The sequence below is a fragment of the Equus caballus genome, chromosome 18 (assembly GCF_041296265.1).
Source record: "Equus caballus isolate H_3958 breed thoroughbred chromosome 18, TB-T2T, whole genome shotgun sequence".
Lineage (NCBI taxonomy): Eukaryota > Metazoa > Chordata > Mammalia > Perissodactyla > Equidae > Equus > Equus caballus.
The window spans coordinates 20,162,657-20,175,231 of NC_091701.1; positions in this window are offsets into that span (position 1 = coordinate 20,162,657).

Sequence of the window (12,575 nt, forward strand, 5' to 3'; positions counted from 1 at the left end):
TCAATAAAGGTATTACCAAAAGAGTAAAAAGAACAAACTTCAAATGGATTAAGAATCTAAATGTTAAAAAGAGAGAGCGAGAGAGAGACCTTACAAGTGCTAGAAGATGGGATTTTCTTCTTTAATATTGGTGTATGGAAAGGCTTTCTCAGTATGACTCAAAATCTAGAAGTAGTAAAAGATTCATAAATTTGACTACATAAAAATAAGAAAATTTTGCATGGCAAAAACCACTATGTAAAAAATCAAAAGACAGCTGACACACTAGGAGAAAATAGTTTCAACATATACAATAGACAAAAGGCTAATATCCATAATATATAAAGAACTCAATAATTAAAGGACAAAAAATAATTGAGGGACAAAGGACCATAGAAAAATGTGGAAAAGACATAAATGGACAACTCACAAACAATGTAAATATGACCCTTAAATCCAAAAATTTTCATCTCACTCAAAATTAGAGAAATGCATATTAAAACACCATTGAGGGGCTGGCCCCGTGGCTGACTGGTTAAGTTCACACACTCCGCTTTGGCGGCTCAGGGCTTCTCCAGTTCTGATCCTGGGCGTGATCATGGCCCCGCTCCTCAAGCCATGCTGAGGTGGTGTCCCATATAGCACAACCACAAGGACCTGCAGCTAGAATATACAACTATGTAGCTGGGGGGCTTTGGGGAGAAGAGGAAGAAGAAGAAGGAAAACAAAAGAAGATTGGCAACAGATGTTAGCTCAAGTGCCAGTCTTGTTTAAAAAAAAACAAAACAGGTACTAACTTGAGATACAGGTATCTCTTGCTATGTGAATTGTTACCTGAACTCAGAAACCAGATAGACTTTAATAACACAGCGACCTTTACTATCAGAATTCTCAGTATTTGAACTATGGCTAGCTTACAAGATGCATGTATTTATTATTGATATTTTTGATGCAATATTATTGAAACTTGGTCTAAACAGAATTTATTTTTATCCCCCAGGAGTCATTCTTCAGCTCCTTGCTCGTTCTCTCTAGAGAGAGACTCTTGCTTAGAGGGCACATCCATTTATTTGGCATCAGCTGTCACCCTTTAAGTGAAAAATCTGTTGATGTCATTAACCTGGTTATCTTCATTGTCTCCCTAACTAGTCTCAGGAAAAGTTCCGGCTGTTAAACTTCACCTACAAGCCCTTACCTGTTTTGCTCCTGCTTATATCATCAGCCTCATTTTTAAAACTCTTACCTGTCCTTGAACTTGAAGCTCTTGCCTTGCTGAGCTACTTTCACTTCACCAAACTCATTCATCCTTTGCCTTTTGGCGTTTGCTCATTTTGTTCCTTCTCCCCTAAATCCTTTTTTTCTCTTATTACTTTGCCTGGCAAATTCCTTCAAATTCTAGCTTAATGTTACTTTCTCCATAAACCGTTTTTTTGACCCTCCAAGAGTAGCCTTCAATGCCCCCTTAGAGGCTTCCATAGCATCCTTTTAATTCTCTTGTTCTAATACTTACCACACAATTATAATAATGTTTGTATCTTTCACTAGACCATCTGTAGTATAAAGAATAAATTAGAAAGGGGCAAGACCATTTTATTTCTTTTTTAAATTGGCCCTGAGCTAACATCTGTTGCCAGTCTTTTTTTTCCCTTCCTCTTCTCTCCAAAACCCCCTAGTATATAGTTGTATATTCTAGTTGTGGGTCCTTCTAGTTTTACTATGTGGGACACTGCCTCAGCATGGCTTGAGGAGCGGTGCTGTGTCCGCACCCAGGATGCGAAACCCTGGGCCACTGAACTGGAGCACGAAAACTGAACCACTTGGCCATGGGGCCAGCCCCAGGGCAAGACCATTTTAAAGGCTACACACCAATAAGAAGCCTCTTGGGGAAATCTAGGCAGGGAATAATGATTGCTTATATTAGGATATTGACAGTGAAGATGGAATCCAGAAATATTTAGAAAGTAGGTTGTAAGACCCTTGAGGGCAGAGTTTGTCCTGTATGCCATTAGATCCATAGCCAGGAAACTCTCCTGAATCCTGCCTTCTAGTCAGGATTCCACTTCCGTTTCCTAGCTATGGAATGTTTCACTTTACTCTTAACTGTCTTGATGCCTTATTTCTGTGATTATCTGCAGAGGTCTATGAGGCTGGCACTTTGAATACACCATTGGTTGTGAAACGTTGATTCAGTTCATCTGACTAACCGGGGAATACCCCAGTCTTTACTTACCACTCTAGCATCTTCCGTCTGTGATATGTTGAGTTGAAGAGGATGATGGGGTTTATTTATTTGCTTACTTGGTTTTGATGGCTGGTAGGCAAGGAAAATTAATGATTTTTCTGCTCCTATACCAGTTTCCCATGCCAAATGTCCTACTTCTTATAGTGGTATCAGCATTCTTTCATTTATCCAGTTTTAAAGTGTTCGGATTATCCTGTACCTCTTTTATTTCATCAGTCTTCTGCAACTTGCCAGATGTTGCTTTAAAGTGTCTCTCCACCTTCATTTTTCTTTCCTAACACTCTAATCCCAACCATAGTCATCCTATGTCTAGATTATTTTACCTTCGAGTTCACATTCTTAATTCCTTTGTCTCATTATCCTCAACTTAGATTCACAAGAATTATGTTGACTCTAAGCCTTGATGTTGAATTATCTCAATGAATTGAGTTTTTCCACAGAGTTGCAGGTATTAAATGAGATAAAAATGAGTACTTGGTAAATATATATGCTCTAGCTCTTGATTTATTCCTTCCATTTTAAAATCTCTCCATTTTAAACTCTAATGTTTGATTTTTAAGGTCTTTTATAATTGAGCCAATATTTGTTTAGCCTTAATTTCTACATAGAAAGGGAATGGTGTACTAATTAAGAGTAAAGGCTGTAGAATTTAAATCCAGCCTCCCATCTTGGGTTTAACACTACACAGGACAGATCACCTAATCTATTTGTACCTCTGTCTTTTCAACTTTAAAATTAGGATAATAATGTCTCTTTTAGGATTATTGTCATGAGGACTAATTAAATTAATATTTGCAATCTGCTTACTGCCTGGTATACTATATATGCCACATTTTTATGACATTGGTAACAAAAGTATATTAACATTAATCTTAGGTGATCACTGCGGAAGCACTCAATACATGTTATTTTTTTTTAATGTAATTGCACGTGTATATTAATTGGGCAGGAAACACTTAAATCACAAGTACTTTCACTTCAGAGGAGAAAATCTCAGGTGCGGCCTATGTTAAAAATGCTACATGACATCTAAATATAAGTAATAAGGCAGCTGGAGACTCATTATGACAGGACACAGAAAAAGCAGTCTAGGAATGAGCTTCATGGTTCATACGATGAAAGGAATTCATCCCAAGAGGGACATAATCCCTTCGTGTTTATTTTAACCACCTTTGTAGCTCATCCAATAAGAGCAAACAAGCCAGCAGGTTAGGCCAGGTTAATGTTGGGCCATTTGCAAGTAATGTGTCATAGAAACTTGTTAAAGAATCTGATCAGCTAATTTATGCTGACTACCATCCAGTTTACGGTTAAGACAGTCATCATGTCACTTCACTTCTGAGCTTTAGTTTCCTGAACTATAAAATAAGGTGTGAACTAGATAGAGTGCTTCTGAGGTTCGTTGCAAATCTAAAATTCTATTAGTTATTTCATAAATGGAAGAAAGCATTTTACTAAAGATGTATTAGTATGAATAGAAGTATCTTGACCAAGTCAAGACTCAAGATTTTTGTACTTTTATTGTTTATTAACAATTATTGGAAACAAGTGTTTTCATTTTGTGGGCTGTTCTGGCTGAAAAATAAAAACAGACCATAGGGAACGAATTTCTTACTACCTTTTATGTTATTGTAATTCCATATTCAGTAAAAGTAGCAGAATCTTAAGAGAATGAGGAAATTTTGGGGGTTCAGATGCCTTCGTCATCTTGTGTCCCCTGGGCTGTCGCTGAGTGTCTCCAGCACAGAATATCAGTTGGGGAGACTAGCTTACTTAGCACAGGAAGTAGGTTGGGGGAGTGCTAAACCCACAGTGCTTGTCATGGAATGGTGGAAAGAACCCTCCCATAGCAGGATAATGTCCTCTGCATCCTTTTTTTTATACTTCAAAGTGACGTATTTTTACTTCAAATTACCAAGTTTTCAGAAGGAGAATATAGTATATTTGCTAATATTTATTGCTATATAATAGTCTCCCTGCACCCTCTTTTATAACATTGTAAAAAAAAAAAAAAAACCCTAAAAAAAAGCACTGTCACAGTTTAAAAGATGTGTTAAATTCCTAATAAATAAAAAGTGCTACAGTAAATGTAAGACTTTACCTCAAAAAGAAAAAAAGAAGGAGGACTGCTGGAAAAGGTTATACAGAAAAGTTTAACTATCACGTAATGAACATTCAGATAGCTTTCTGGCTTACCAGTTCTTTACATTGTGCCGCATTTGCTTTTTTTTTTTTTTTTTTTTTTTTTTTGAGGAAGATTAGCTCTGAGCTTACTGCTGCCAATCCTCCTCTTTTTGCTGAGGAAGACTATCCCTGAGCTAACATCCATGCCCATCTTCCTCTACTTTCTATGTGAGACACCTACCACAGCATGGCGTGCCAAGCAGTGCCATGTCCGCACCCGGGATCTGAACCAGCGAACCCCAGGCCACCCAAGTGGAACGTGCGCACTTAACGCTGCGCTACTGCGCCGGCCCCCCCACATTTGCTTTCTGTCTTCCTCTCTCCCTCTCTCCCTCTCTCCCTCTCTCTCTCTCTCTCTCTCTGTCTCTGTCTCTGTCTCTCTCTCTCTCTCTGTCTCTCTGTGTCTCTCTCTCTGACCCTTTCTCTCTCTTTCTGTGTCTGTCTCTAGCTAGTGTATTTTTATCACACTCCGATATTTATCAATGATTAAATATTACCATCTAATATACTAACCATATTCATACTCCCTCCATTGTTTGTAAATGTCCTTCTTAGTTTTTTGAAAACTGCAGAATCTAATCAAATATAACACTTTATATTTATTGTCATGTCTCTCTAGTCTTTCATAATTTTGCCTATTTTTTCTTTCATTATATTGATATTTGAAGAGTTCAAGCTAGCTGTCTTATAAAATGGTCCACAGTCTAAATTTGTCTGATTGTTTCTTCATGATTAAATTCAGATTAAATATTTTCAGGGGCTGGCCCCATGGCCTAGTGGTTAAGTTCAGTGCATTCTACTTTGGTAGCCTGGGTTTGGTTCCTAGGCGCAGACCTACACCACTCGTCGGAGGCCATGCTGTGGTGGAGACCCACATACAAAATACAGTAAGACTGACACAGACCAGGCATTAGCTCAGGGTGAATCTTCCTCAGCAAAAAAAAAAAAAAAAAAAAAAAAGGAAAGAAAGAAAAGAAAAAAAAAATACAGAGGAATGTAGCCCAGGTGATTTTTTTTGTCCCCTGTAACAATATATCATGAGGCATACAATGTTGGTCTGTCCTATTATTGGTGATGTTCAGTTTGGTCACTTGGTTAAGGCAGAGTCTGCTAGTTGTAAACATAGTTTTTTCTCTTTGAAATTAAAAGTTATCAGTAATAAAGAATATCTTGTCAATAACTGTCTTTCATCCAATAGGTTTCATCATCTATTCATGATACAAGCCAGAATCTGTTATTACATTAGTGGTTGCAAAATACTGATTTTCTACTTCTAAGAAAATGTTGAATTTCTGAAAAATTAGTTCCTATAAGATAGCCCTTGGTTATGGTATTCATTTGCTCTTTTTGTTTAGAATGTCTTAGGAAATATGTAAGAGAATTAGGTTCAAGCATTGTTTTCACCTTTAAAGGTCGAGTGCTTAAAAAGTCACGTCAGAGCTCAGGCACCCCAAAATTAAGAAAATTTATAAGCAGTGTCAGTAATTAGATTTAGACAATTAAATTTCTGTTATTAGTCCCATAGATGCCCCAGTTCCTGTAATTCAGTTGGGAGTCCTCTCTTTACTTTATAACTACAGTTAAACACTGTGTTAACAGAGGCAGTGTGCTTCTGTTTTTGCAGAGGAAGTTGCTGAGCATTCTAAGAAGTAGAGTGAAATTTGAGATGCAAGCAGAAAATTAAATCTCATTAATTCATATTTTTCTTACTGAGGATTTATTCTTTGAAAATTTCCTTTATTACCTGAGCTTGGTAGCACGTGTTAAGCACACTTCCAAGATGTCACAAGAAACCTTTCTAAATTTCCTCCACTATTTGTATTGAATACTTACAGGGGACAGACAGAGCTAACTTACGTAATTAATTCCAAAAAGAATATTGAAAGTTCTGTGTCTTCTTAGCTAGTTGTAGGTTGTTTCCAAATTAAGGGTTCATTATCGATGGAGTTCACTATTCACAGCTAACTCCTTTCTTTTCAGAATTAGAGGGAGGCCTCTACTTGACAATAATAAAACTACATTTTAAAATAATTTTAATTATGATTTTTGACTAGTTCAGAATCGCTTGAATTTATAAGGCGTAACAATTTCCAGTGCTCAAAGAGAGAATCATTTGAATTATCACCCATGTATGCAAGTGGATTTATTCTGACCTTTCTGACAAGTAGAAATACTTATCTTAATTTTTGCCACAATGAAAGTGGGTTCCTTCATTATTCTGCATTTCAATTTGTCCATCTGTTTCATAACAAGAGCTTTTTTTATGGTTTTGAAGGAAAACTGCTTTGAATTTATGTTTCTCATAAGTAACAAAGATTTTATGTGAGAAAAAATAATTTGTACCCTTTGATAGCAGCAGTAACTATTTATGGAAAAATCGGGCACTTGGACATTTGTTTTTCGGGTACTCAGGCTGGCACTTGATTTTTACCTCTTTCTAGTATCTAGGTACCCAAAAAGTGCAGGGCATGGTAAAGGATTGTACACTGGGGAAATAGATATTTGGGAAAACTTTAAATTAACATGAAGTTTCTTAGAGAAGAATCACTGGTATTAGCTGCCTTGTCACCTTTGTTGTGTGAATAGTCGGGGAAGGTTTTGTGGATTTATAACTATTGTTAACTTAAATCTATTTATAGAGCTGAAATAGAGCCTGTGTTTGCAATAATTTTCAAGTTATAAAGTCAGTGTCTTTTACTTTGCTATTTGCCAGTATAGAGCACGGCTGATCTGTTAGGCTGTAGGTTATATAAACTGTAAGACTTAACCTTTTAGTGGCAGAGAAGAATAGTATTTCTGGTTTGTGGTATACATTTTTTCTTCAAATAGTATGGGTAATGATGTGAGCCTTGTCTGGTAGGATCCTTACAGCATTCCTCTATGCTGTGGAAAGTATGATCTTTGTTTCACAAGATGTTTCCGGAAAGAGGGGCATGTGCTTTACACAGCGATCACAGAAATCCATGGTCATAATTTTAAAAGTACACTTGTCTGCTTATTCATTGTTTTACCCAATAGATACAATTAGTTTTCTATTTTCTTTATTTTAGATTGTTTGTCTTATAGTTGCTGAACATTGAGGGTTTTTTATTTGGTTTCGGATGATTCGTTTTCTTGTAAGTTCACCACTTGAGCTAATATAGACAACAAGCATCTGACACAAGGCGCAATTGTCCTCTGATCGCAGTTCTGTTGCTGTCTCCATCTGTTGGTATAAGGAGTAATGCTCTTGCCGGAATAAGCAAGCTCATTTTAATTTTAGCAAAAAACAAATTAAGAAATAGGGAATTATGCCCTTAATGTATTTTGTTTCTTTGTGACAGTTAAATTGGTTTGAAGAGACAAAACTGCCCTGCAACGTCAGCTTTTGTAGACAGATTGTCTTAGGGTTTTTTCCTCCTTTTTTTTGGCTTTTTGTTAGTAATATTACAAGTGTCAAAGAGAGTTATTAAAAATGTGATATATTAACCATGCCTAGATTCCATACATTTTGTTGTTTAGGGAATTAGAGAAAAATATAATTATCTCAACTTTTTTCATCAGTGTGAAGTCAGGCATCAGTGTGCATCAAAATTTTAATGTGAGAAATCTCAAAAATCCTGACAGCCTTTGCACATTCACAGTTTCATGGGCTTTTGCATCATTGCTTCTGAATTGCTAATGAAGAGCTCAATATAGCTTCTGATGCATTTCAGATATTCTGGGTGGTGACTGGCTAGAGTGTTACTGACATCACAACATACAGCTGTTGACTTTCTATTGTCTCTGAGTCCTCGGCAAGTGCTTTAAACGGCTCTAGCAGCGCTCTCCCAATGTCTGACTAATCAGCTGGCTGAGTGTGCAGTGAGCTCTGTAGAGGAGCAATGCAGAGCATCAGTTTACAGATACTATGGAAAGTACATCTTCATTCACTCTGTATGATGAAGCGAATACCAATACAATGAAGGTATGTGACTCTTAATTCATTTGCTAACTGTGTACAAAAGGTAATCAAATATATGAAGAGTTATTCATGTTCTCTTAGTACCATAGTTTTTACTAGGGGCATATGTGATAAAATCCTTACCACGTCCAAAATGAGAGTATGTTTTTAAAAGGTTCTTGTTTATTTTTACAAAGATATATTTATTTAGGTTGATAGAATGAGGAGTAGGAGTCAAATGACCGTAGTACAGTTCTCAGCTGTAGTTTAAGTTTCTTCTCTCCTACCCCCAAATTTGTGATGCTCCTTATACCTTACTGTTAGGACGGTTTACCTGTGTGCTCGTTGGTATTTGTGTAGAGCTGAACAAATTATCAATTGGAAAAATGACTTCTCTTTCAGGTTCATCTTAAAATAGACGTGCTGTATGGCTTGTTCGATCTTAAAAATTTCATTGTGGAACAAATACAGTATGAAGAGACTCTTCTTTTGGAAATTAAAAAACTAAAAACCTTAACTTTCAAAATTAACGTTAATTTTTTGTACCCTGTTTTGGGGGAAGAGGTAGAATAATCTTCGAAGTGTTTCTAACAGTAAAACCTAGATCTGTCATTGCTATGATTAGTGTAATCAAATACCACATTGCAAAAGAGAACAATTGCAAATCAAACTATGTAATTTTTGAGAACTGTCTGATTTCTAATTACATTATCTGAAAACCTTGACATTTACCTTGCTATTTTATGATTCTTCAGAACTGGAATCTCACCATATAGGTAATACTGAATAACTAAAATTTGTCCATTAGTGTGTAACTGGCTTGTTTGAAAGGTTTTTGAGTTTTGCTTGCTTTTTACCTAGAATGAGCCAAAATTTTAATGTATTTGGAATTGCTGTGATATTTCCAACCCCCTCCCCCAGTATGAGATGATTATTTTGATCTTGAGAAATAACTCCTCTCTTTTTTAGAGGACATTGGAGGAAAATCACTAAGTGGCCTTTTATCAGTGCTGAATATCATTACTCCTCTTTCTTTTGTTTCTTTCAGATTCCCAACTGTGTAAGCAATTAGGATCGTGAAAATATTGATAGCTATTACTAACATTAGGGTCTTTTATAAGATACATTATTTCAACCTAATGCTTGTAGAATTTCATCATCATTGGTTTTTTAAGCTTCAGGTTTTCTTTTAAGTTTTATGTTGAGAACTACAAAAGAAAAAAATTAACAGCACATACTCTCAATTCTTGCCTACAACTGCTTTCATTCGTCCTTTGTCACTTTCCACTTTCCTCTTTTTTGTACCTTTCCTCTTTTTCATTTCTTCTTTTCCTTCCTTTAGGTTTCTGTTTATGTCTCTCTCTGCCTCCTCCTGTTGTCTCCCCCCAACACACACACACACAGGTGCATGTGTGTGCACGCGTGTGTGTATGAGACTTTCTGAGTGTTTGTCTCTCCTCTCCCTCTCACCCTCCCCTGACCCATTGGTCTTCCCCACTTTGACTCAGTCTCTCTCCCTTTCTGTCCATCTCTGCCTGGTTTCTCAGGGTCTGTTTCCCTCTGTGACTGAACCACTGTCTATGTATCTGTCTTTCTTTCCTTTTCTGCTTGTCTTCTGACTCTTTCCCTCTCTCTGGTACCTCCCTCTCTCTGTCCTTGTCTCCCTCTCCCTGTCTAGCTGTGTATCTGCTTCCCTCTGTCTGTCCTCCTTTTCCCTCTCTGTCTCTATCTCTTCCTCTCCCTTTTGATTAATCTCTGTTCATCTTTCCCTTTCCCTTTGTCTATGGTTCTCCATGTGCCCCGTCCTCCCCCTTTCTTTCTGTCTGTCCCCGTACGCCTTCCTCCTTCCTCTCTCACCCTCCTTTCCTCCTTTATGCCTCTCTTTCTCTCTACCTCTCTGTCCCTATTTGTGTGTCTCCCAGTCTCCCTGACTTCTGTTCTTTCTGTCAGTCTTTCTGCCTCTGTCCCTCCCTCTCTTGGCATTTTGCTACCTTTTTCACCCTACCCCCAGGTCTTTCTGTCTCTTTCTTGTCTGAGCTTCTCTCTCACACACACACACTCTCCAAATTTTCATTTTCATACAGGTTTTCAGTTTTTATTGGCACCAGATCTGCACTTGACTTTAATTGTTTTGGTTAATTAATAGCAGTTACTGGTTGCATTTTAATTTATGTTAAACTCTGTGCTTTCAGAAAGAAGCTAATGGGTAATTAAATATGTTTTAAATAAACACATTTTACCCTTTGTTCAATTTCTTTAATTTTTAGAATTTTCAGACCCTACAAATGGATTAAAATGATCACATAATAAAATTGTCATTTAAAATGTTTTGTCTGCCAAAGATATACATTTTAGACTGTTATAGGGAATTTTTTTTCTCTTACATGATTTTGCTATAATTTTTCGTGTTTCTTAGAAAGCAGTTTTAAAATTTTTGCTCTTTAAGATACTTAAGACAATATCCTACTTCAGAATTGTGTTCCAGGTTATGGATAAACTTGTATTTTTTTATGCCTGTATGACTTTTTTGATTCCATTCTGTATTTTCCAAATATATTACACTGGATATATGTTGGGATTTTTTTTTCTTTCATTTTTAACTTTTTATTTTGAAATAATTACAGATTCACAGGAAGAAACAAAAATAATAGATGCAAGTCCCATGTATGTCTTTTAAAGATTTTTAACATTTTTTAAATGTTTCCTCAAGATTTTGAATCTCAAATCTCAGTATTTAAGTAGTCTGAAGAACAAAAATTCACTTAGCATTTACCTGTTTACATAATCACAAACCTAGCAACTGTCTCATTGTTTTCATTTTGTTTTGTAAAGCAGAGTGAGGTGGCAGTTTGATGAAGATATAGCATATCTTAATAGCACTGTGGTTTTGTGATAACTAGCATAGAGCTATCAGGGAAAAAAATTAAATTTACAATTAACAAGTAATATATGTTTAAGAAGCAAAGAAAGATGTGGGCTGAATTAAATATCCTTTTAATACTCTCCCTCCTCTGAAATTATGTAGCAGTGCTTGTTTTCACATTCTTTTGGTGCTTCTACTGCTTGTTACAGTTCTCTTCTGTGCTTTGTAATCAGACTCCTGGACATGTGGGGCACAGCATGGGGGTGAAATAGGGCCCCCCAAAGTTGTTGTCTCTGTAAATCTTTTTGTCACACCTCCATAGCTGACCAACCTCCATTCTGATTGACATATGATATATCTTTGATAGAGTTAATACAGTGCTTTTTACTTTTTCAAACTAAATTCCTCTAAGCCCTGGAGTTCCACAGATGTACTTTAGTAACCAGAGAAAAGCCTGAAGCACCCAACCCCACTTTCCCACCTCCCCAGAGCAAGTTTGTATAAGAGTGTGTGTGTGTGTGTCTACACATATACAGACATTTATAGGGTTCTTGGTTCTCCAGAGCCTATTCGTGAATCCTAATTGACAACCCTTGTTTTATATTTTACATATAATATGAATATGAAAATGTCATATATAGATACCTATGTAAAATATAAAACAAGAATTGCCAACTAGGATTCACGTATAAGCTTCTGGAGAACCAAGAAACCCCTAAAACCTCATGCAAGAATGTCTGTGGACATACACATGTATGAGTGCTCCATTTCTGCAGAGAGGATCCTTGGGTTTAATAAGATTCTCAAGAATCTTAAGTCTAAAATAAGAATTACTGCTTTATGGTGTTTATAAATCATTATTCAGTCTATGTTGATTTGACATCTTCTCTCTGTTCCTTTCTTTTCAAATGCTTGGAAGGTATACGATTTCCTTCTTCAGTAGCAGGCACTTCCACAAAAATCACATGTGGCTTTTTCCAAGCAGTTTGAACATATGCAGTGACTGATTACCAGGCACGTCTGATGTCAGACTACAATACAGGATCAGAAGAGAGAGAGAGAGCAGAATGTTTTATTATCTCAATACTTTCAAAGTGTTACCTAAAACCACAACTTCTTTTAACAGGTAGAAAATGCATGACAACAAAAATTGAAGACTATGTCCCCATTGAGCTCCAATGAGACAATTATAAAGAAAACAAAAGAAGTTTGTTAAGTGTTAATAACTCCTAAAACAATTTGGTGTGGTGGACCTAGCTAGGAAATAATGAAAGAAAGCCATTAAAAAATTAAATCTGAAATGTATTAGACTCTGAATTTATTCATTTTGTGCAAAGCCGTAGGAAATTGAACCAATTAAACTGATCAGAACCGTAGGTACCTTA